This window comes from Rattus norvegicus, chromosome 4 (assembly GCF_036323735.1).
Source record: "Rattus norvegicus strain BN/NHsdMcwi chromosome 4, GRCr8, whole genome shotgun sequence".
Lineage (NCBI taxonomy): Eukaryota > Metazoa > Chordata > Mammalia > Rodentia > Muridae > Rattus > Rattus norvegicus.
Window position 1 is genome coordinate 29777323 of NC_086022.1, and position 26252 is coordinate 29803574.

The window sequence follows — 26252 nt, forward strand, 5'->3', positions numbered from 1 at the left end:
AGCAATTATTTGGTATAAACCACAGTACTTATCTTTGCTCCATTTACCTCTCACGATGTCCTACATAATGTCTGCCACCACAGTCTTCTTTCACGAGTCAGCAGTCTTGGTGCATAGAGTTTCATCACCTTTGTGGGGTCACACAGGTAGGTAGCAGCAACACTTGTTTATCTCATGTCTTATTGACTGTGAGACATTTTTCCTCTTATCACTACACCAATGATTCTTATTATGCATGCTTTGAAGCCTTGGGAAGGTTTGGTCCTCATTGAATAATCCAGATGGCCCCTCCATATGCCCTGACTTTTTCCATTCGTGACTCAAACAAAAGCAAGTGTACTATTTGATGGAAAAGAAACAAGCACTTAGAACTGGCTGCCCACAAAAGATGCATTCACCTACCATGGGGTTAATAACTCTATTAGCATTTACCAGGAAGACTTACTTCAAAATCTTCGCGAGTGTTGAACTTTTTTCCATCCATTATTCCTGACAAAAAGAAAGACGTTACCGGTACTTTTAGTCTTGACGAAACATGATTCTGGACAGTTGACAGTTTTCATTTCAGTAGTTTTAAATGTATCTTGTCAGCGTTTCTTGACAACTCTCAAGTCAGCTGTAGAATTTAATTTCCTCCAACAGGAGATGAAAAGCATTACCCACTCACCTGACCCAGGAGATGCTAAGCTGCTTGGGCTCCACTCCTTTTGGGTAGTAGGTTCTGGATAAGACAATAGCAATGTACTTGTCTTACAGCAGAGTGTGAGGGTTGAGTGTGTCCTTAGAGTGCTACATAATTAAAGGGCCCCTTTAAACACTGAGGGCCTGTTTCTGTGCTCTTCAGCATTTCCTTACAAACGTCAGCATTCTTGCCTCTACCTTTCTATCTTTACCTTTTCTTTTCTAATCATTCTCCTCAGTCTCTCATTTTTTGCAGACATGATGTTTGGACTCCAATATGTCTGTGCTTCTCTGTGAGGATTTCACACACAGGTTTCTGGTATTGATTTCTACCATGTTTAATTTTCACCACCAATCTCATGGTGGTTCCTGGCCAGGCCTTGCCAAGCAAAGATCCACAAATTTGGTGTCTTAAATATCAGAATTTTGTTGGGTTACATTTCTGAGGCTGGAGGTGAAAGATCTAGGGGAGGGCATCGTATGCCTTTCAAGGACTTCTAAGGGATATTCTGTTCCATTCCTCTTTCTAGCTTTTTGGGGGTGGTGGTGATGGGGTTCCTCAGTTGTAGATTCATTACACCAAAGCTCCACAGTGTTCAGTAGAACATTGTGCTTGTGTTCTGTTTAGTGTTCCCTTCGGATCAAGTTTATTTTATAAGGAATTATTGTCATTTATAATGACTTCCTTTTACCCTGGTGGGTCTTTGACATCCATAGTTGTTGTTTCACACACACTTTCTCCATGTCTGCCTATACACATCCTCGCTTTCTTTTTCTCTCTTTGACACACACACACACACACACACACACACACACACACACCATGTGTGTATGTCTCATGCATGTGTAGGCCAGAGGTCAATATCAGACACTTTCTTCTATTGTTATCCACCTTAATTTTGAGACCGTGTCTCTTAATGAGCCTGCCAGTTAGTCTATAATGGTAGCCAGCAAGTGCCTGGGATCATTTGTTTCTACATTACCAACTCTGGGGTTACAGTTGTACACCTCAGTGTCTGGCTTTTTCGTTGGTGCTGGGGATCCAAACTCAAATCATCATGCTTGTATATTAAACATTTTAATAAATGACCTGTCACTCAACTCTCAAGACCATGTTGCCATATACCGATCCTTTCTGTGCTTTAGTTACAATGTAAACACGTTTTCTTGTGTTTACATAAGTAAATCCCTAAGAGTTATTCATTTCAAAACTCCCAGTTTGACATTGCATTCACAACAGGCTTCTTTCAGTACCCGTGACATACTTTAGCTATGTCTTAGTTATTGCTTTTTTACCCACAATGTAAACAAAGCATATTGCTCTCAACATTAAATATATGCTGCCTTCTTATTCAAATTGTATATCTCCCTCTTTCTGCCATCTTCCTGCTGCATCTCCGTGGTGCGCATGAATGTCCTGGCAGATGTTTTCAGGAGCATCAACAATGCTGAGAAGAAAGGCAAACGCCAGGTCCTCATCAGACCGCATTCCAAAGCCATCCTGTGATTCCTAACTGTGATGATGAAGCAGGGTTACAGGTGAATTTAAGATGATCACAGAGCTGGGAAAGTCACTGTGACCCTCACAGGCAGGCTGAACAAGTGCGGAGTCATTGGCCCTAGATTAGATGTGCAGCTCAAAGACCTAGGGGATGTCAGGACAATCTGCCTCCGTCGCATCCGTGTGGCTTTGCTGTACTGACGAGCTCAGCTGGCGTCACGGACTGCGAAGTAAGGCGAAAGCATACAGGAGGGGAAGTCTGGGATTCTTTTTCTAGAGATCTAAAACATCAATACAAGGCCTCCGTGAACTGGGGGGAAGATTATATGTAATGTTGGGATCGTGGTAATCCCTGATTCAGAAACCATGGAGCGGTAGAGCGAGGCGTTGTTGTTGTTGTTGTCGTCGTCGTCATTGTTGTTGGGTTCTGGCCGCTCATTCTTGTAGGAACACAAATATTGTTCATTGAGTTCCTTTGTACAGGCAGGCTGCCTGTTTGACTTCCGAAGCATGATTGGCTGCAATGTTTCTTTTTTTCCCTCTCTTTGAGATTTGCTCACTTTTTAATCATTTATTTTGCCACTCCTTGGGGAATTTAACTTCTTTCGTTAGTTTTCAAAATTAATTTGCAATTTTAAGATTATAACATGACTCCATCATTTCTTCTATTTCCTCCCTCCAAACCCTTCCCGGTACCCTTGTTGCCCACTTTCAAAGTTATGCTCCCCTTTTAAAATTGTTGGTACATGTATGCCTGTATGTGTATTTATTCATACATACATACATACATACATACATACATACATACATACACACCAGTCCACATGGTACTTGTATGTATATGCTTTTAAGACCGACCGTTGTGTATTGGCTAATCGATTAGGGGATTTATAACCTAAAGAACATTCTTCCCACTGTCAGCTTTCTGTGCTTGCCTGTTGTCCTTTGTCGAGGGTTGAGGCCTCTCGGACGTTCCTCCTTCCATGAGAGCACGTTTGTTAGTGACATCCCTATTCAGTACATGCTTGAGAAGTCACGTTGGTAAAACTGTGAGTGTAGCTTCTCTCACGTTCTAGGAGGCAGGAGCTCACAGAGGGGCCCCGTTCCTCTGGCTGTGGCTCTTACCATCTCCTTGCCTCTCTTCTACAATGACTCCTGAGCCTTAGGTGCAGGAGTCGTATGGGAGATGTATCAGTTGGGACTAGGATCTACTAGTCTGTGTTTTGATTGGTTGTGGTGTTCTGATCATTTCCACATGTTGCAAAGAGAAGTTTCCTTGATGAAGGGTAAGGACTGTGCTCATCATCATCGTCATTGTTATCACCGCCACCACTAACAATCTAGTTCTTTGACAGTTTTATACATGCATATACTATAATCCCATTATTGTCTCCACAAACATCTCACCTCCCCGATTGCCTATGCTACTCTTCTTCCTCCTAATGGTCCCTCTCCTAGATACTTTTGATTTTGTTTTGTAACTAGTTTCCTTTAACCAGGGCCATCTGTGTGACCATTTAGAACCATTGGCAACCGGTAGCAGTCACAGTGAGCATACAACTGAAGGCAGCGACTTACTCTCCCTATGACACTATCTGCCAGAAGGGGAAGTAGAGACAAAGTCCCCCCTCTCTCCATGACTGACTGTTGGCAGGCTCACTCTTGTGCAGACTCAGTACGAGCATCCTAGTTGCTGTAAGTTTGGGGCTGCAGTGGTTTTATCTTGCCCAAATAAAGGCATTTCTTTTCCAGCTCTTCTCTACTTTCCTGCTCTACACCCTCCAACTCCGCTTCTGCAGTGTTCCTTAAAGCTGGGAGTGGACGGCATTAATGTCTCATTTAGGGTTGAGCATTCAACATAACTCATTCTCGGCGCCTTGTACAGCAGTGAGTCTGTATCTGTGGTCGTTCACTAGGCAGAGAGACTTCTCTGATGATGGCTCAGAGTCATATTGGTTGATGCGTATGAAGCATTTATTTGGCAGCCAGTTTGATGCTGAGTCAGTTTAGCTCAACAATGGCGGCATTAAGTACTTCCGCTAGGTCCTGTGGCTTCCCAGCCGTGGGATTTTGACTGGGTTTAAGGTGGTAGGCATGGGTTTATATCTGTGGTGTGTGCCTCAAATCTAATTAAAGCAACTTGTTATCCCCTTACCTGTCATGCCGCTACTCTATCAAGTGAGCACATCTCCTAGTTCCCAGTGCTCATGGCTACGTGAGGCCGTCGATGCCTTTAAGGACAAAGGACCTAGCTCAGTTCCAGCTTGATTCCTCTGTGACGTAACCAAGGCGCGTAATTTTGTTGAGGCATTGAGTCTAACCATCTTGAGACGTATGACTGAGAAAAGGGGCAAGAGTCTGTGTGAATTTATGGCTTCTGGGGCCTTCTGACCAACAACTCTTCAGGAGGTGTATCGTACTGGGCATTTGGGCTTCTGCTCAATAACCAGTGGCTTTAGACTGGAACTTAATCTTTAAGTGAGATGGTATAGGTGAAGTTGTTCTATATCAGGTAGGATTTCTCTGTACTATATAAACTGGTATGTGGTAAGACAGGTCCAGGTAAACTGGTATAATATTTCAAAACCGGAAGTAAAGCAAGGGCGGACTGCAGAATTTGAAACTGAAGCCATTGCTTCAGTCCTGATAAGTCAAGTATGCCTCATCTCTGTGTTCCTTATGGATATTTCATGGTTGCCTTCTGTGGCTTCAATTCCCTCACGAAAACACAAGATTCTCGTCTTTTGGTAATAAGCCTAAATTTGTTGAACCCTGAAGATTTCAAAGTAAAAGCAAATGGATTCAGTCTGATATCGTGCAAATTTTGACTAAGCAAAAGTAGTTGAGTACTAAAAAATGCATCGGCTTTAAGCGATACAGTGTGGATGGGTTTGTGGTTTGCTTCTGTGTAGGTATCCGTGCCTGCTTGGTTATTATAAGTAGAGCTGAGACCTCCCACCATGTCAGCTCTCCAACATGATATATGCAGACCCATATTCCCTTCGCTGCGGCTGCTGGCCGGGCAAACTTGAACTCTCCTTGAGCTCCAATGTGGGTCCCACGTGCATGGTAAAATTATAAAGCCTTGCTCTCTGCAGCTGTGTTAGCAGGGCAGTAAACGGGTAAGACTGTCACCGCTTCCGGTTTCCCCAGACTCCGAGTGTCACTCAGAGCTGAACAACAGGCTCTTTGTTCCATCTCTGGAACCGGAGTTCGGGGCTCATCTGTCCAGGTCACCCCACAGATGGTTGTGATCAGCAGTTATTTTCTCAGCCTATCTCTAGTTTCTGTGGAGGTGAAGAAGCCAAGGCCTTACGGCTCTGGAGCCTGCTAAGCGGCTTCTGAGGAACCTGCCCACACTGGTTTGTGCCAGCAGTAAACTGTTATCTCGGAGGTCAACAGGAACAATGGAGGAATTTGCTCACTTTATGTAACGTGAGATTTATGTGATTGAAAGTGCCACTCTTCCTTAGCATTTCATTCTGCCAATTTGTGCTGAATAATTGAACTTGAAATTAAACGACCTCATAAATTGAAAGGGTAGCCAAACCCAGACTGATATGTACTAAATGCATTTCAAAGAGCTTTTCAAAGCCCCAGGGAGAAACAGGGGGGAAGGAATGCTTTTAATTAAAACAAGCACTGTGAGGAGAAAGGCAGCAGGCTCTGGACCACCTTACCAGAGTGTGTGAGGTTACAGATGTGCCTCTTCCTGCTTGCCCTCAAGGCCAGCTCCACTGAAACACTATCAACAGGAGCTGGAAAAATCGTGAAAGTCAGAAATCCCCAGGTGGAAAACACTGGATTCCAGGGTTATTGGGGTTTCAACCTTAACTTTTGATACATAGATTATCCTAAGAGGTCAACACTCCATTCTCTCTGTCTATGTCTCCTGTCCCTTTCTCTGTCTCTCACACCCCCTTTGATTTTTAAAAATTTAATTTTTTTTAACTTATTCACTTTACATCCCGCTCACTGCCAGTCTCCCGGTCTTTGTGTGTCTATTTCTGGTTGTGCTGGAACTCACTCTTTAGACTGGAATGACCTTGAATTCGCAGAGATCCTCCTGCCTCTGCTCCCAGAGTGCTGGAATTATAGACATGCACCACAATCACAACCAGCTCTGTCTGTTTCTCATCAGTGCTGATGCAGTGCCTTTTAGATTTGGGGTCTGTGGGCCTAAGCTGTTTGTATCTTGCTTCAAAGATCCAACGAGGATCAGCACAGTCAGATGTTGAATATCAAAATGCCACTGCATTTTCTCACTGTGTGTTTTGTAGTTTAAAGCACATAGTATGGAATTACAATGTACAATAGGAGGAATGGGGTTTTTATGGAGTAGCTATGTAATAAAGGCTTATCATATGATTTTCACTGTTCTTTGTGTAGAGGGGAACGTATTCCAAGGAGGATAATAGCCCACCCACTCACAACAGCTAATTTTATTTTTTTGGGAAACATCGAAGCTTACTCGAATTGCAGATTTCCAGCCTCGATTTCCTTTGCAGGAAGAATGCAGCCATTAGGCTCGGGTTCATCGGTACAGCTGGTTTCATTTAGTTTGCAGCAGATAAAACAAACAGTGCCTAATCTTTCTGACAAAAGCGGCAATAAGGTTATTGTTTAAGCGAGAAGCATGATTTCAATTATTAGACTGGCACATACTGGAACAACTATCAGACAGTGCTTATGCGCAGTGGCCTCTGCTAACCCCTTTGATTGAGTTCTTTGATCCTTTGATTGGGACACCCTCTACACAGTATTCGGATGTCAGAGTTTAGTGTCTGCACTAATTCTTTTTGAAAGATTCAATATGTAAAATCTCAGCTATTGTAATGATCATATTTCATAGTGCGAGGGCTCCTGTGTAGGGCATGTTTGAGAAGGGGAGGAAGAGTGCAGTGAAGCAGCACCGTACTCCGGGACCCGGTGAATCTCACCAGCTTACCAGAGTACATTTGACGTGCTCTGGGTGCTTTTGTTGGTTCTCATCGCTTGGAATGTGGTAGTGACCACAGACATGGCCATGAAATATCCTCTAAATTAAGCAGACCACCTCCTGCGATTAAGAAGTAGGTGGATAAGATGTCAGGAGTACCGAGATTGCCAGACCCCGGTCTAACCCATGAGGTACATGCACAAAGACAGCGCCTGTCTAGAACAGCCTGTTCTCAGTTTCTCACTGAGCACCTAGTGTTCTCTCCGTGCCCTGGAGCTGTAATGAGTGAAACCCAGGCCTTCCTTTCAGAGCCTGCCACCTAATGGGAGAGGCAGGGGTGAACTAAGTCAGCAGATTGAAGTGTATGCACTTGCAAATAGTGTGAGGGAATTCAAGCAAGAGAAAGAGTGAGGTGGGGACAGGTATACTTTACATGGGTGGACATTGGGAACTTGTTGAGGAAGGGCCATGTATGCTTCTAATGGACAATTTATTTATTTTTTGACAGACAGGTAAAGAAAAATGTGTTCCAGACTAGGTCTCCTAGTAGAAGAGTCCTTAGAAAAATGGTAGAACTGGGCATGCCCTGCACACTTAGAGAAAGGCATGAGACTAGTGCCATAGCATGGTACATGGCAGTTTGAGAAATCAACAGTACCTTAAGGGTTATCCTCAGATATTTGTGCTTAAATAACTGCTCAGAATCACTCATCCAAAGTAGACTTAAACCAACTATCATTTATTCTGCTCACGGACCTGCAGCTGGTAAAGGGCTGGGTATAGTTTATGTCCGGTCACTGTGCACTGTTTTATGCAGTATGACTGGGATTCCAGGGGCTCACAATAGATGGCTGAAAGCTTCTGCTGTTCTTCACATGGTTTGTTTCCTATTAGGTCAGTAAGCACTTCCGGATGTATCGAGACGGAAGATATCAGTGCTTATGTATAAAGAGCGTGGACATTGTCACTTCTGCCTGACAAGGGAAAACATGTAAAGTAGAAATGAGGGACTTATCTTTAATCTCCCAGAGAACTGAGAACTGTGTTGTGAGGGACACGTCACCATCCTAATCTCCAGAGAGATATGCTTACCTACAGTGCAACCTCTGAAGCCATAAATGGCAGATGCTTAAGCAATAATATGGACGTGGGGTGAATGGTATCAGTTTTACAAAGGAGTAGTAGGGGGTGCCCTTGAGAATTTTCTGAAACGATCTTTCTTTGAAATATATGATATGACCCAGTTATAAAAAAGCGGCCTTAGGCTAGTTAAAGCACATATTATATAAACTTTAGAACAGCCATCATGAAGGTTTAAGAATAAAGTATGAGAAAGAATGGAATCATATAATATTCTCATTGAAAATCAGTACAAGTAAAACAGGAAAGAAAGGCAAACACAGCTAGTTATAGGCACAAGTTATAGACATTCATACAACTATATCAGAATAACTCAATGTAAGAGGTCAAACTTCGCCAATTAAAAGAGTCTTAATGGATAAAATCAAGACTCAGCTATTGTCAATGAGAAATCCTCTGAATGCAAATGGAGGTTCACATTAAAATGGAGGGACAGGGTGAAAACTGACCATGTCAACAACTAATAGACAGATGAAGTGGATATGTTAATTTCGGACTAAACAGGGATTTCTGTGAATCGAGAAGATCTTCAGGGATGAGAGGGTCATGATGATAAGGCCAAATCCTCAGGAAATGTCTATATGCCAGAAAACAAAACAAATAGTTCTGAAGTAAGAGGTGAGAGGTGCTGGAGGGTTCAGAGGTCAGGGAATCCCCCTGTTGTGGATGATCTTTATTCTTTGTCGGTAATCCATACCTCAAGTGGTTGGAAGAATCCGTGAGGATCTGACCAGCACTGTTACAACGTATGAATTGAGATTATCCAATGGTTAAAGTATGTTCACCTATTCTATTGATTATTGATCAAGTGTTCAAAGAGCAGACTCAAGGGTAGGAGACATATGCTACACTTCTCCATGGGGAGCATGAATATCGCTTTGGGGCCATGTTTAAAAGCCTCATGTGGACTTCGGGTTCATTCTGATTTGACTCACGGTTTCCCCCTTCTCTTGCTCAGTTGTCTTCTCTGAGCACTTAACCTTTCATGATTTGTTACATTAAATCTTCAGATGCTCTATGTGGAGGAGTAAGGATTCTGTTTAGCTAAGATGCTTTGTTTGGAAGTGGACCTTGTTTCCTGACTTTCTAGCTAGAGTCCTGGTTTACACATTGTGTTTGGTCACTAGTAGTCATTATTTCTTTTCTACTATGAATATTGCCTTCATTTGCATAAAATATGATAATCTTACTTGTATATTGCTTTATGCTTCTTGAAAGTTGCTAGACTATTTTTCTCTTGAACAAAAGTGGACTAAAGTAGTATTCTAGGATCAAATTGAAGTTTCAAAAGCATTCATTTCGGTGACCCTGTGGAAGCATTTTGAATTCCATATGATCATCACTTGAAAAGTTTTCTTTTTCAAGGTCTATAGGCTGAGCTTCTTGATTTTTGCAAAAAATGATCAGTCTAAAATTCAGGTAACCTCTCATAAAACTTTCTATTCATAAGTAATGATGTGTCCACAATAATTAAAGATAGCTTCAATGCTGGACAATTGAAGCATGAATTTACAAGTAAACTGAGGCTTGGGTGAAATTAGGTGCTATTTAATTCCATAGCCGACAAGGTGAATCATTAAGGAAATTGATCAAATGTTTACTGTTTATTTAGCATGAACTTGAGAAACACCCGGAAGTGTATGCTTTTAGGAGAAGTAATGCAAAGACAAGAAGCCCTGACGTTTCTTTTCTTTTTTTTTTTTTTTTTATTAACTTGAGTATTTCTTATATACATTTCCAGTGTTATTCCCTTTCCCGGTTTCTGGGCAAACATTCCGCTCCCCCCTCCCCTTCCTTATGGGTGTTCCCCTCCCCACCCTCCCCCCATTGCCGCCCTCCCCCCAACAGTCTAGTTCACTGGGGGTTCAGTGTTAGCAGGACCCAGGGCTTCCCCTTCCACTGGTGCTCTTACTAGGATATTCATTGCTACCTATGGGGTCAGAGTCCAGGGTCAGTCCATGTATAATCTTTAGGTAGTGGCTTAGTCCCTGGAAGCTCTGGTTGCTTGGCATTGTTGTACTTTTGGGGTCTCGAGCCCCTTCAAGCTCTTCCAGTTCTTTCTCTGATTCCTTCAACGGGGGACCTATTCTCAGTTCAGTGGTTTGCTGCTGGCATTTGCCTCTGTATTTGCTGTATTCTGGCTGTGTCTCTCAGGAGCGATCTACATCCGGCTCCTGTCGGCCTGCACTTCTTTGCTTCATCCATCTTGTCTAATTGGGTGGCTGTATATGTATGGGCCACATGTGGGGCAGGCTCTGAAGGTGTTCCTTCAGTCTCTGTTTTAATCTTTGCCTCTCTATTCCCTGCCAAGGGTATTCTTGTTCCCCTTTTAAAGAAGGAGTGAAGCATTCACATTTTGATCATCTGTCTTGAGTTTCATTTGTTCTAGGCATCTAGGGTAATTCAAGCATTTGGGCTAATAGCCACTTATCAATGAGTGCATACCATGTGTGTTTTTCTGTGATTGGGTTAGCTCACTCAGGATGATATTTTCCAGTTCCAACCATTTGCCTACGAATTTCATAAACTCGTTGTTTTTGATAGCTGAGTAATATTCCATTGTGTAGATGTACCATATTTTCTGTATCCATTCCTCTGTTGAAGGGCATCTGGGTTCTTTCCAGCTTCTGGCTATTATAAATAAGGCTGCGATGAACATAGTGGAGCACGTGTCTTTTTTATATGTTCGGGCATCTTTTGGGTATATGCCCAAGAGAGGTATAGCTGGATCCTCAGGCAGTTCAATGTCCAATTTTCTGAGGAACCTCCAGACTGATTTCCAGAATGGTTGTATCAGTCTGCAACCCCACCAACAATGGAGAAGTGTTCCTCTTTCTCCACATCCTCGCCAGCATTTGCTGTCACCTGAGTTTTTGATCTTAGCCATTCTCACTGGTGTGAGGTGAAATCTCAGGGTTGTTTTGATTTGCATTTCCCTTATGACTAAAGATGTTGAACATTTCTTTAGGTGTTTCTCTGCCATTCAGCATTCCTCAGCTGTGAATTCTTTGTTTAGCTCTGAGCCCCATTTTTTAATAGGGTTAACTTCTTGAGTTCTTTGTATATTTTGGATATAAGGCCTCTATCTGTTGTAGGATTGGTAAAGATCTTTTCCCAATCTGTTGGTTGCCGTTTTGTCCTAACCACAGTGTCCTTTGCCTTACAGAAGCTTTGCAGTTTTATGAGATCCCATTTGTCGATTCTTGATCTTAGAGCATAAGCCATTGGTGTTTTGTTCAGGAAATTTTTTCCAGTGCCCATGTGTTCCAGATGCTTCCCTAGTTTTTCTTCTATTAGTTTGAGTGTGTCTGGTTTGATGTGGAGGTCCTTGATCCACTTGGACTTAAGCTTTGTACAGGGTGATAAGCATGGATCGATCTGCATTCTTCTACATGTTGCCCTCCAGTTGAACCAGCACCATTTGCTGAAAATGCTGTCTTTTTTCCATTTGATGGTTTTGGCTCCTTTGTCAAAAATCAAGTGACCATAGGTGTGTGGGTTCATTTCTGGGTCTTCAATTCTATTCCATTGGTCTATCTGTCTGTCTCTGTACCAATACCATGCAGTTTTTAATCACTATTGCTCTGTAATACTGCTTGAGGTCAGGGATAGTGATTCCCCCTGAAGTCCTTTTATTGTTGAGGATAGTTTTAGCTATCCTGGGTTTTTTGTTATTCCAGATGAATTTGCAAATTGTTCTGTCTAACTCTTTGAAGAATTGGATTGGTATTTTGATGGGGATTGCATTGAATCTGTAGATCGCTCTTGGTAAAATGGCCACTTTTACTATATTAATCCTGCCAATCCATGAGCATGGGAGATCTTTCCATCTTCTGAGGTCTTCTTCAATTTCTTTCTTCAGTGTCTTGAAGTTCTTATTGTACAAATCTTTTACTTGCGTGGTTAAAGTCACACCGAGGTACTTTATATTATTTGGGTCTATTATGAAGGGTGTCGTTTCCCTAATTTCTTTCTCGGCTTGTTTCTCTTTTGTGTAGAGGAAGGCTACTGATTTATTTGAGTTAATTTTATACCCAGCCACGTTGCTGAAGTTGTTTATCAGCTTTAGGAGTTCTCTGGTGGAACTTTTGGGATCACTTAAATATACTATCATATCATCTGCAAATAGTGATATTTTGACTTCTTCTTTTCCGATCTGTATCCCCTTGACCTCCTTTTTTTGTCTGATTGCTGTGGCTAGAACTTCAAGAACTATATTGAATAAGTAGGGAGAGAGTGGGCAGCCTTGTCTAGTCCCTGATTTTAGTGGGATTGCTTCAAGTTTCTCTCCATTTAGTTTAATGTTAGCAACTGGTTTGCTGTATATGGCTTTTACTATGTTTAGGTATGGGCCTTGAATTCCTATTCTTTCCAGGACTTTTATCATGAAGGGGTGTTGAATTTTGTCAAATGCTTTCTCAGCATCTAATGAAATGATCATGTGGTTTTGTTCTTTCAGTTTGTTTATATAATGGATCACGTTGATGGTTTTCCGTATATTAAACCATCCCTGCATGCCTGGGATGAAGCCTACTTGGTCATGGTGGATGATTGTTTTGATGTGCTCTTGGATTCGGTTTGCCAGAATTTTATTGAGTATTTTTGCATCGATATTCATAAGGGAAATTGGTCTGAAGTTCTCTTTCTTTGTTGGGTCTTTGTGTGGTTTAGGTATAAGAGTAATTGTGGCTTCGTAGAAGGAATTTGGTAGTGCTCCATCTGTTTCAATTTTGTGCAATAGTTTGGATAATATTGGTATGAGGTCTTCTATGAAGGTTTGATAGAATTCTGCACTGAACCCATCTGGACCTGGGCTCTTTTTGGTTGGGAGATCTTTAATGACTGCTTCTATTTCCTTAGGAGTTATGGGGTTGTTTAACTGGTTTATCTGTTCCTGATTTAACTTCGGTACCTGGTATCTGTCTAGGAAATTGTCCATTTCCTGCAGATTTTCAAGTTTTGTTGAATATAGGCTTTTATAGTAAGAGCTGATGATTTTTTGAATTTCCTCTGAATCTGTAGTTATGTCTCCTGTTTCATTTCTGATTTTGTTAATTTGGACACACTCTCTGTGTCCTCTTGTTATTCTGGCTAAGGGTTTATCTATCTTGTTGATTTTCTCAAAGAACCAACTTTTGGTTCTGTTGATTCTTTCTATGGTCCTTTTTGTTTCTTCTTGGTTGATTTCAGCTCTTAGTTTGATTATTTCCTGCCTTCTACTCCTCCTGGGTGTATTTGCTTCTTTTTGTTCTAGAGCTTTTAGGTGTGTTGTCAAGCTGCTGACATATGCTCTTTCCTGTTTCTTTCTGCAGGCACTCAGCGCTATGAGTTTTCCTCTTAGCACAGCTTTCATTGTGTCCCATAAGTTTGGGTATGTTGTACCTTCATTTTCGTTAAATTCTAAAAAGTCTTTAATTTCTTTCTTTATTTCTTCCTTGACCAGGTTATCATTGAGTAGAGCATTGTTCAATTTCCACGTATATGTGGGCATTCTTCCCTTATTGTTATTGAAGACCAGTTTTAGGCCGTGGTGGTCTGATAGCACGCATGGGATTATTTCTATCTTTCTGTACCTGTTGAGGCCCGTTTTTTGACCAATTATCTGGTCAATTTTGGAGAAAGTACCATGAGGAGCTGAGAAGAAGGTATATCCTTTTGCTTTAGGATAGAATGTTCTATAAATATCTATTAAGTCCATTTGGCTCATGACTTCTCTTAGTCTGTCTACGTCTCTGTTTAATTTCTGTTTCCATGATCTGTCCATTGATGAGAATGGGGTGTTGAAATCTCCTACCATTATTGTGTGAGGTGCAATGTGTGTTTTGAGCTTTAGTAAGGTTTCTTTTACGTATGTAGGTGCCCTTGTATTTGGGGCATAGATGTTTAGGATTGAGAGTTCATCTTGGAGGATTTTTCCTTTGATGAATATGAAGTGTCCTTCCTTATCTTTTTTGATGACTTTTAGTTGAAAATTGATTTTATTTGATATTAGAATGGCTACTCCAGCTTGCTTCTTCTGACCATTTGCTTGGAAAGTTGTTTTCCAGCCTTTCACTCTGAGGTAGTGTCTGTCTTTGTCTCTGAGGTGTGTTTCCTGTAGGCAGCAGAATGCAGGGTCCTCGTTGCGTATCCAGTTTGTTAATCTATGTCTTTTTATTGGGGAGTTGAGGCCATTGATGTTGAGAGATATTAAGGAATAGTGATTATTGCTTCCTGTTATATTCATATTTGGATGTGAGGTTATGTTTGTGTGCTTTTCTTCTCCTTGTTTTGTTGCCAAGACGATTAGTTTCTTGCTTCTTCTAGGGTATAGCTTGCCTCCTTATGTTGGGCTTTACCATTTATTATCCTTTGTAGTGCTGGATTTGTAGAAAGATATTATGTAAATTTGGTTTTGTCATGGAATATCTTGGTTTCTCCATCTATGTTAATTGAGAGTTTTGCAGGATACAGTAACCTGGGCTGGCATTTGTGTTCTCTTAGGGTCTGTATGACATCAGTCCAGGATCTTCTGGCCTTCATAGTTTCTGGCGAAAAGTCTGGTGTGATTCTGATAGGTCTGCCTTTATATGTTACTTGACCTTTTTCCCTTACTGCTTTTAATATTCTTTCTTTATTTTGTGCATTTGGTGTTTTGACTATTATGTGACGGGAGGTATTTCTTTCCTGGTCCAATCTATTTGGAGTTCTGTAGGCTTCTTGTATGCCTATGGGTATCTCTTTTTTTAGGTTAGGGAAGTTTTCTTCTATGATTTTGTTGAAGATATTTACTGGTCCTTTGAGCTGGGAGTCTTCACTCTCTTCTATACCTATTATCCTTAGGTTTGATCTTCTCATTGAGTCCTGGATTTCCTGTATGTTTTGGACCAGTAGCTTTTTCCGCTTTACATTATCTTTGACAGTTGAGTCAATGATTTCTATGGAATCTTCTGCTCCTGAGATTCTCTCTTCCATCTCTTGTATTCCGTTGGTGAAGCTTGTATCTACAGCTCCTTGTCTCTTCTTTTGGTTTTGTATATCCAGGGTTGTTTCCATGTGTTCTTTCTTGATTGCTTCTATTTCCATTTTTAATTCCTTCAACTGTTTGATTGTGTTTTCCTGGAATTCTTTCAGGGATTTTTGTCATTCCTCTCTGTAGGCTTCTACTTGTTCTCTAAGGGAGTTCTTCATGTCTTTCTTGAAGTCCTCCAGCATCATGATCAAACATGATTTTGAAACTAGATCTTGCTTTTCTGGTGTGTTTGGATATTCCGTGTTTGTTTTGGTGGGAGAATTGGGCTCAGATGATTCCATGTAGTCTTGGTTTCTCTTGCTTGGGTTCCTGCGTTTGCCTCTCGCCATCAGATTATCTCTAGTGTTACTTTGTTCTGCTATTTCTGACAGTGGCTAGACTTTCCTATAAGCCTGTGTGTCAGGAGTGCTGTAGACCTGTTTTCCTGTTTTCTTTCAGCTAGTTATGGGGACAAAGTGTTCTGCTTTCGGGCGTGTAGTTTTTCCTCTCTATAGGTCTTCAGCTGTTCCTGTGGGCCTGTGTCTTGAGTTCACCAGGCAGGTCACTGGCAGCAGAAAAGTTGGTCTTACCTGTGGTCCCGAGGCTCAAGTTTGCTCGTGGGGTGCTGCCCTCGAGCTCTCCTCGGGGGCAGCAACCAGGAAGATCTGTGCAGCCCTTTCCGGGAGCTTCCTTGCACAGGGTTCCAGATGGCGTTTGGTGTTTTCCTCTGGCGTCCGAGATGTGTGCAGAGTGCCGTCTCTTCTGGTTTCCCAGGCGTGTCTGCCTCTCTGAAGTTTTAGCTCTCCCTCCCACGGGATTTGGGTGCAGAGAACTGTTTATCCGGTCTGTTCCTTCAGATTATGGCGGTGTCTCAGGCGCAGCGGTCCTCCTGCTCCTGGGCCCTCCTCAGTGGTCCCGGGGCTCACGTTCACTCGCGGGGTTGCTGCCCACAAGCTCTCTGTGGCGGCAGCAACCAGGAAGATCTGTGCCGCCCCTTCCAGCCCTGACGTTTCTAATATTAATATTCATATTAAATAGGTATTGTTTTATCAGAGATTTTAAAGTAGAGAAGATCATAGTAGAGCAGATGTTGGGAGAGGAGAGGAACATTAGAAAAGGGAGTAATCCTTCTCCTAAGTATGGGTGGGTTGCCAGAGAAGTTCATCTTGAAAGTTGTGTCTGTGGTTATTTCCTGAAGCAGTGGGAATGATATATTATCTCTGTAGAATTTGAAAATGGGAAACATGATATGAGCTCATTGGCTTTGAACCAGCAAAATATCTGAGTTTAAAAAGCCTCAGACAGAGAGGAAATGATTTGAAGATCTCAGGCATAAGACATTTGTCATTTCTTTATGGTTGATTCATGAACAAATATGTTCATTCTTTCTAGCATTCCAAGGAAACAGACATTTCCCTGCAGAACAAATCCTTTCATGTTATAAAAGCTAATTCTGTCTCTAGTTTAGAATGGCCACTTTGGCCTCTCTGTTTTCAGGGATTTTAATCCCTGACCTTCAGGATCTGCAAGCATTGTCTGAGTTGGAGGAAACTGTAAACATTAGGCACTTTGGTTAATAGTTGAAAGCCCTGTTGTAGTCCTGTGGAGAATAGCATAGAAGTTGTTCTAACTGGGCTGATGGGTTGGACTGGAGAGTGAATTTTGAGGCAGCATAGAAGTCAGAATCTGTATAGTGGGCTAAAAGAAGTCCCTGTTGTATGTCTGTTCAAACCTCTTAGAAGCACAGGAAAAATGAGATACGAGAAAGCAAGTACAAATGATGCCTCCTGGGATTCCTTACGAATCAGAATTCCCATTGAGAAAGCATGGGCCTGACACTTAAAAAAAGAAAACCCAAACCAACAACAAACAACAAATTAACTTCCTGATCATAGAAAGTTTCAGTGCTAAACTCTAGAGAGTTCTGAGGGCCCATGGTAGTGTGAGCAAGTTGAAAGCCTAGTAGAATTAGGGAATTAAAATAGCTTTTATTTCTAAATGGGATAGAAAGGATGAAGTAACAGAGTAGCAAGGAGAGAGGCAGGGACCTGGAGGATTTGTAGCAAAAGAGAGTTGAGGTTGCATAGGTGAGTGGGCAGGAGTGATCTGAGGATACAAAGAAAGCAGAGGTTCCAAGCCAATCTGAAAAGATTCCAGGAGGTTTGCCATTAGGAAAGTTGTTTTTTTTTTTTTTGTTGTTGTTGTTATTTTTAAAGTATGTGTAGGGGATTAGTGGCGTGGGGATTGAGAATGTGAAACAAAGTAACAACAACAAGAACAACAGCAAACAGAGAGTTCTGAGGGAGGAGGCAGGAAGACTCAGAGCTGAGGTTTGGCGATCAGGAGCTGTTGATTTTGGAGACTGAGAGGTGAGGCATTCAATCATCTTAGCTTTAAAGGAAATGGGAGAAGGAATAGAGAGAGATGCTAGACTGAAGGAGTGAGTGGAAAGGAGGGAGACATGACTAAGGCAACCCTCGAAGTGTATTGTTGATGGAAAAAATTGAGGCCCGTTTCTGTCAGTTGAACTTTCTGCCAAATGTCTCAGATAATTGGTCTTCCCTTTCTGGGTCTCACAGTTTGTAGATCTGAATAGTTGTCGGCTTCAGCGTATTTCAGATTTAGACCGTATGGAAATCATCCTCAGATGTTTCTACTGCCTTTGTATTTAGGGGGTCTAAGCAGCAGAGGGGCCAAGGAACCTTGGTGTATGGCTGCACTCTTGGCTGTTTTGACACCAGTGCTCCTGTGATTTGTTAAAGTAACATTTTTCACTCCTCTGAATCTCTTCTCTCATTATTTTTTTCCTTGTAGCTAGAATCATGGAATAAAGGAAAGTTTTTGACATGGTTTATTTCTATAAAAATAGAGATATGGTTGACTAAGCACATTTAGAGCATTTGGAATCTGAATCACCATAGTCTGTTCCCAGCGAGTACCAGTTCTTACATGCTTCTTTATCGTTAAATAAATCTTAGGAAAGATTTGAAAATAACACCATTTTCCACATTCTACCAAGGAAGAGATTGAAGTCCACATAGTCTGGAAAATCTGCTTTGATCATGTGATTCCCTATACCATAAATCAGTAAAAGCCAATCCAACTCCAGATATGACTTAATACTTAACAATTTTAGGTCTGAGTTTATTCTATCTTCTTAAACAGACAATTTTCATAATATTCTCAACCCTTTCCCCTATGTTAATGTCACAATTTATTTTAGTCTTCTACTTTGCACTGTCCTAGGCAACTTGGCAGTAACATTCTAGCTCTTTCCTCTCCTATTCTGTCCCAGTAGTTTGTGGAGTTCCCCCACTGTGGTGGGCTCGTGCATGAGAGACTGCTCTGCTCCCTTCTTCTTTCTGGCGGGCTGTGTATGTCACAGAGGAGCTGCCTCTTTATGTGAACCTCAGCTCACAGTTCCACAGCGTCCATTTTTCTTATGCTTTCATTCATTGCCACCGAACGGCAATCATAGCTCCAGACTCACCAGCAGGGTGATGGCCCTCTGATATTCCTCACAAACAGAAGAGAAGTAGGAACATGGGATTTTGAGTAAATTAGAAATTCAGGGGTTTTGACTCTTACCTGAAACATGTCTCTGCTGTTTATTGTGACTGTAGTTGAGTGTTCTTTGAAAACAGGCTCTGAGGAAAGAGTGTCTCTCTGCTTCTGTCGCGTACCTCGAAACTCTTGCCAACATTTCAAGGTCTTTCTTTTCACTTTCAATTCCTTGAGCTTTATGTGGACAAGTTTGTATTATTTGTTTGTATTTATACAAACTGCCATAAAAGACTTCCTTTCTTAAGGTGTTAATTATTTTTGTCATAATGCTGTGTTTCAACTATTTTAACATTGGTCTAAAAGGAACTCATTTCATTAGTAAGTTCTGGCAGAACCCGTGCACATAAAGTTGTATTGCGCAGTTAATGCTAACAGTTGCAAATGCAGTTTTTAAGCTGGTGTGGCCAAGACCCTGCTTAGAAATGCTAGCATCTGTGTAGCAACAGCTTGTGCAGTTGTGTTTCTTTTTGTACTCTTCAGGCATTTCCCCTTGTGTGTCTGGCTTTGTGAAAGAGAGACCTGAGAGAGGTTACAGAGCTTGTGTTTGTAAGTTGGGTAAAGCAGAGTGGGCAGGTTGAGCCATGAGTCCACATTTTCACAGCTGATCAGCAGCAGCCGCACTCTCAAAGGGGGTGTCTCAGCTTTTACCTGCTGCTTTCTCAGTTCACCTCAGATTAGGAGCCATTCTGTCTACTGAAAATCCACAGACACTTCTTCCTGTTTTCAAACATACGATTCAGTCATATTTACTTCTGACTCAGTCAGAATTAGTGGTCTTGCCACATTTCCATAGGATATGTATCTGACACACTTTCCCTCACTTTTGCATCAAACTCTGTTGACTAGTTAGAACTCTGGATTTTAAGATCTTGGTAAAAGGAGAAAATAAATGACTTACTTTCCTCAAAATCCTTGGTCTTAAGTACAAATAAAGTCATGCTAGATATATACCCCAGTGGGTACAGAGTATCTACTTAAACCCCAAGAAGACAGGACAGATCATTGAGAGTATTACGTGCCTACCATAGGCATAGGATTTTGATTTTAATAGTATTCACTTGAATATAAACACTAGTAATTTTTATATTACCAAACTCCATTTTAACAATAAAAGCATAAAATGAAACATCAAAGAAACCAAAGTAGACAGTTACTAAACAGTTTTTAAATCTTTGTAGATATTTGACTTGAGAAGGGGTGTGTGTGTGTGTGTGTGTGTGTGTGTGTGTGTGTGTCTGCCCAAATTGCCACATTTTCAGAATCAGTTTCTTTAAAAGAAAAACTCCTTATGAGTAGGAGCTAAGTAGCCTCTTTCTTTTTTTCTGTGTTGGATTTTTCCACCAGTGCAGTAGTGGAAGGATTCTTTTGTGTGATGACTGGGGATTTTCTTTCTTCTGTAAATGCAGTGTGCCATGGTAGTTATGTGTGTTACCCGTTATGTGTTTTAAGTGAGTGAATATCTAATTATTCTTGAGTATATTGAGACCATGTGGCTAGAGGTATTTCGCCTTAATGCTCTCTTTGAACATAAATGGAAGCACCCCAGAATGCTTTCTGTTGGAAACTGTGAGGGCTGACACACAGAAAGGACAGACATTAGGGAAAGTTGATTTTTTTTTGTGACTTCTTAATATGCCTTCTTCTGTGATCAATAACAACACAGTAGCATCATCTAACCTGTCTTCTGAAGCTGTTTTCTATTTTAATTTTAATTTCAGAGAGATGCCTTTGTTTGCTTATTAAAACAGGTTGCAAGAAAGAAACCATACAACAAAGCTAGGGCCTTTATGATCCATGGATTTTCTCAAGGGGGTTAAATTGTGCTGTCTCACTTGAAAAGAAATTATATTTCTTAGTAGAAGCCAGATTTGCTAGCTGAAACTTTATGGAGGGGTTTTTGAGTAAGACCGTGCTGGCTTCCTTCTTGGTCTAACACTGAGAGCACAGTGGAACAGCTCTGAAGGGAATCGAGGTGAAAACCCTGCTTGAGTCTGGGGAGCACAGTGGGCTTGCTCAGGAGACGCTGTGGACAAAGCCTGGGTGAATTTAACAAGTTGTGCGTTCACATTTCTGTGTTGCAATAATCAAAATTGACTACCAGATTTATAGTATTTAGATGTAGCTGTGGTATTGGCACACTGGACATTTATGAAATATTATAGTGTGCCTAATTTATATTTATAAAGACACTAATTTTTTATTTGTTTAACCTGGACTCAGCACATAGTATATTTGGTAGGTTTTATGAACTTAGTTAATTATCTTTTTTTTGTTCAGGATTCAAAATACATATTTAGCTTTCTCAGGTGGAAGTTTCCTCAGTGGTTATTCTAATTTTCATTTAAAATTCCATCCTCATCCTGCACACACACACACACACACACACACACACACACACACACACACACACACACACCAATCCCGAGTACTCTATCTAGGTTTTGTGTGCTTCTCTATCCCCAGTTTTGAACCCTTGTTTGGGGTTGGATCTCCAATCCCATGTTTAAATATCTTCTCTCTCCTTTCAACACAGTTACACACTCTTCTGTCTCAGAGGCTGATAAATCAAAGTAGACATGCCATGAAACTTTCAAAATATCAGAAGTTTATTCCAATGTCAGGCTTCTTTAAGCCTTCTTCTTGTTTTGATATTGTGCCCCATCTTTCACAAGCCTACATAGGCCGGTTCTAGCAAGAATCCCACAAGACCAGTGCACACCAGCACTGCTGCCCCTAGATAACCAGTTACCCAGTCATGACTCAGCATGACCCCAGTCATGACTCAGCCCGGCAAGGATTGATAAGGCCTACCATTGCTATCACTTACTATGCTTTCACGCTCCTGCTCCACTATCCTGCTGCCAGCCATGGGCCCCACGTTCCCTACTTGGAATTGAGCCCAAAGTCTCTCTCCCTTATTGCAGAAGCCTGGCACCTATCCTCATCATCTTTCTTTTACACGTGTCAGGATATTTAACACTTATTTCTGCTAATGCCTTTCTTGGTGTCTCCTCTACTTCATGTGTATTAACTTACTCTGTAGCACCTGTCACAGAGCTATTCATAGCCCCGCAGTCAATAAATGTCACTCTGTAGCGATGGAGGGAAAATTTGAGGAGTGCTTTGATCAGAAGCAGTGCGATCATGGGTTCCTGGGTTGGCTTCTTTGACGCTGTGATGAAATACCAGGCAGGGACCAACTGGGAGAGGGCTGCTTCCTTCTGCCGTGTGCTCTCTGAAGTTCCTGCATTATTCCCTTGGCCCACTTGACTTCAGCCCTGTGTGTAGAGAGGAGGACATGGCAAGCGTCTGTGGTGGAAGCTCATTGATGTTAGCTAGGAAGCAAAGAGAGTGAAGAAGGGACTGGTGATAAACCATGCACAGTATACACACAATGATGTCCTTCCTCCAGGGAGACTCCTTTTCCAATAGCCAGCCATTCGCTGTGATAGATCCATAAATGGATAATTCATTGATGAAGTCAGAGCCTTTATGATCCAGTCACCTCCCAAAGGCAAAACCACAGCACAAGGCTCCAAATGATGGCTCCAGGGACAGAGTTTTAAACTTGGGACACAGGAAATTATTTTTTTCAGCTAGACACTCGAGACATCGAGCCTCAGTTTTCCCAGGTCTAAAGTCATCTGTCTGGGTTCACGGAGTGTAATCTTCTAGTGCATTTGTCATGAAAATAAGCTGGCTTTTGTTTACCACCACAGAGGATAGCTCACTGTCTAGCCATGTCATCTCAGAGGCATTCGGCCTTGCAGTCTTTGTCCTCATGGGGCCAGGCCCATACATTGTGTCCCTCACCATTCCTTTATGGCTTTTCATGGGCGCGGTGGCTCTCATTCATAAGTGGAATTTCAGGAGTTCTTTAACTTTATGAAGAAAAAGCATACCAGGCTATCTCTCTGAAAGGCAGTGATGACCATGTTGTGACTTGGTATTGTTTGGTTTCTTATAACCAAAATCATATCAGCAAGCCATAACTCACACAGATGCATTGTGAATGTTCTGTAGAATGCCATTCTCTGGAAAATAATTCACACATAAAAAAATTTGGAAGGGGCACATACTACGGAATAGTGGGATTCTGACTGACTCAAATTCTGGCAGTATTTCTTAGTGGACACTGTCACTAAACATATATCAGGTTATAATTTGGATACAACTCGTTAATGTTACTCTAAAACATTTATTTTTCAGTTTCACAAACTTTATTAGGAACCACACAGATAAAAGGAACTATTTTTACAGTAACTAATTGAATCCCAAGTGCAAATTGTGCAAGCGTGAGGACCTGAGTTCAAATCCCCAGAACCTACATAAAGCTGGGTAGGATACTGTAGACATCTGTAATCCCAGCAATGTAGATGAGAGGTGGGAGAATCCCAGGAAGCCTGTGGGTCAGCTACCCCAACATATTCTGTGGCAAAGAAGAGTTCTTATCTTAAACTATGTGGAAGGCAAGGACCAATACCTGTTTGTCCTCTGGTCTTCATATGCATACTATGACATGTGTGTATCCTTCATATATGAACATACACACATACACCACATGCATGTGCACACATTCATATACATAAAGATAAATGATTTGGTCATGCATATCTTGAGAAGAAATGGCAGGTAGGGGCAGTGTGCTTCTGATGCTAGGGAGTGCTTCAGACCTCCCTGGTCAGTTCTGTGTATCACTTCCCCATAGTTTACAAGAGGACTGTTCTAGATCTGAAGTTCAGCCCGAATGGCACTGTGTGTGCCATTTTCTCCAGAAAGTGAGCACATAGTGTGTGTCCAGTACACAGGGCTGGGGAAAAAGGGAAACATGTAAATAAAGTTCACTCCTCAGGACCTGCTGAGCAGAGTAAGCAGGAAATGATAATATTCAAGGACGATGTTGTTTAGGAGTTAAAAAATACCCCACTCCTAGCTTAGTTTTGTCTTGTTTTCAGTGCTAGAAATGGATGGAATCTGGAACCTTACAATTGCTAGGCAAGTATTCTCTACTGAGCTTGTCTGTTGGACCTTTTTCTTTGTAACTTCTCTGCTATGTGTGAAACCAGTTCTTCATCCCAATTCAGGCTAACTTGTACTCTGCCCCTGTTGCTACATTGTGTAAGTAAGACAAGCCTGTGTGTCTCTCCTCTCCTCTCCTCTCCTCTCCTCTCCTCTCCTCTCCTCTCCTCTCCTCTCCTCTCCTCCCCTCCCCTCTCCTCTCCTCTCCTCCCCTCCCCTCCCCTCCCCTCCCCTCTCCTCTCCTCTCCTCTCCTCTCCTCTCCTCTCCTCTCCTCTCCTCTCCTCTCCTCTCCTCTCCTCTCCTCTCCTCTCTTCTCCTCCCCTCTCCTCCCCTCTCCTCTCCTCCCCTCTCCTCCCCTCTCCTCTCTTGTTTTTTCTTTTCTTTTTTCCACCAACTTTAGGTGTTTTTATAGTTGATCTCCCTTTAATCTTGTTTCAGCACTGTGTGAATTAATAGCAATCTCTGACTTCAACAGATGCAGGTAATTTCTTCAGCCTTAGGTCACACCCTACTTGCTTATAAAACAAATCATTTTGAGGGCCCTTACTTTTAGCTGTATAGTGCTGTTTGTGAAGTCCGTTTGCCATAAACAGATTTAAAGCGTAGCACATAAATGTGGCTGGACTTGTTAGTATTTCAAATTTCATTTTGAAGATATTTAGTATTTTCCATAATTATGAAATCAATGCTATTTTCTTGGAGAAAGTAAAGACCCTCCCCACCATGTGCTCCTGGGTTAATCCAGTCTCAAAGCCTTTCATAAGGTTAATATGAAATTTCCTTTGTTAGTTCCCCATGTGTCTTTGCAGGCAACCCCCTCAAAAGCAAACACCGGTTTTCTGTTTGTTGGAGCGTAAACTCGTGTGTGTGTGTGTGTGTGTGTGTGTGTCTTCGTTAGAATACCCTGAACTCTGAATACCCATCTTAGTGACTCTCCAGGGTTGCATTAATTGTTTATCCTGCTGCTCTCAACCTCTCTTGATTCGGCACGGCTCATTTTGAATGGGAAAAGCAAGATCTTGGTGTGAGCACCAGTTGGCAATGAGTAATTTGGGACTCCCAGAACTTTGCCGAGAGTCAGTGGTGTGCTTTTCAGTACATCTCATCTGCCTTCTATAGGGAGGCTTTTATCCTGAGAGTGGGAACATGACTTTTCTCTTGCCATGCTCAATATTTGGGCCTGGGCCAAGGCCAGGGAAGACTGATGACTCTGCTAGGAAAATGAGAACTGGAGTAGGGGGCTTGGTGAGCTGTAAGGTTGAGCATCAGGTCTTACCGGCTCTCCCTTAGTCCCAGTGGAGGTGAAGGCACATTCTAATTGGGATGCTGTAGTCACACTTTTCAAAAGGAAAAGAACAAATGAATAGACTGCCCTTTAATTTTTAGATAGTATTGAGATAATGACATATAAGAATTAACCAGAGCATAAGAAGCAATCCAGGACCAGGGAAAGAGATAATATCATCAAGAAATGCAGGCATTTCGTTTTTGGTCATTGAGAATGTTTTTTGAGGCGGGTGTGGGAGGGGGGAATCTGCTGAAGGTAACAAGGAATTTGAAGTGGCAGCTTGACCTCAGAAAGAGAAAATGTGATTTCCCCAGAAGTGTGAAATGTTGCCTTGCCAAAGCTCTCTGTGATGTGTTTCTCCAGATAAGTGTGCTTGAAAACAGCGAGAGAGCAAAACAAAAATCTCCACTGGCACTGCTTTTTCTGATTACTTGGTGGCTCTTTGACGCTGCTTCTCTTCATCCTTCCTGTCTGTGCACATGGGTTCGTGAATGTTGGGCATTTATGAGCAACTCCTGTTAAGTTTCAGATCACACTTTGTATGAATCTGTGAAGCTTCCTGGTAAGAAACGATTTCTTCCTAATGAAATCAGATGTTTTCTTTTCTTTTTTCTTTCAAATTGGATATGTTTTTATTTATATTTCAAATGTTATTCCCTCTCCCGGTTTCCTGGCCAGAAACCCCCTGCTCCATCCCCCTCCCCTTCTTCTATAAGGGTGTTCCCCCTCCCCAACCACCCCCACTTCCCGATCTCCCCACCCCACATTCCCCTGCACTGGGGGGTCCAGCCATGGCAGGACCAAAGGCTTCTCCTCCCATGGGTGCCCAACAAAGCCATCCTCTGCTACATATGCAGCTGGAGTCATGGTTCAGTCCATGTGTAGTCTTTGGGTGTGGTTTAGTCCCTGGGAGCCATGGTTGGTTGACATTGTTGTTCTTATGGGGTTTCAAGCCCCTTCAGCTCCTTCAATCCTTTCTCTAATTCCTCCAATGGGGACCCCATTCTCAGTTCAATGTATTTGATAAAGTCTGGCTGAGTCTCTCAGGAGACAGCTATATCAGGTTCCTGTCAGCACACACTTCTTGGCTTCATCAATATTATCTAGCCTTGGATATATATGCTGTAT

At 41.9% G+C, this 26252-nt stretch overlaps 1 protein-coding gene and 1 pseudogene across 5 annotated transcripts in view; both read left to right on the forward strand.

The window, feature by feature from the left end:
- Positions 1-26252, forward strand: part of Cdk14 (cyclin-dependent kinase 14) — a 594415-nt gene that overhangs the window by 158086 nt on the left and 410077 nt on the right. The window lies entirely within an intron of this gene.
- Positions 2018-24846, forward strand: Rps15a-ps6 (ribosomal protein S15a, pseudogene 6; annotated as a pseudogene).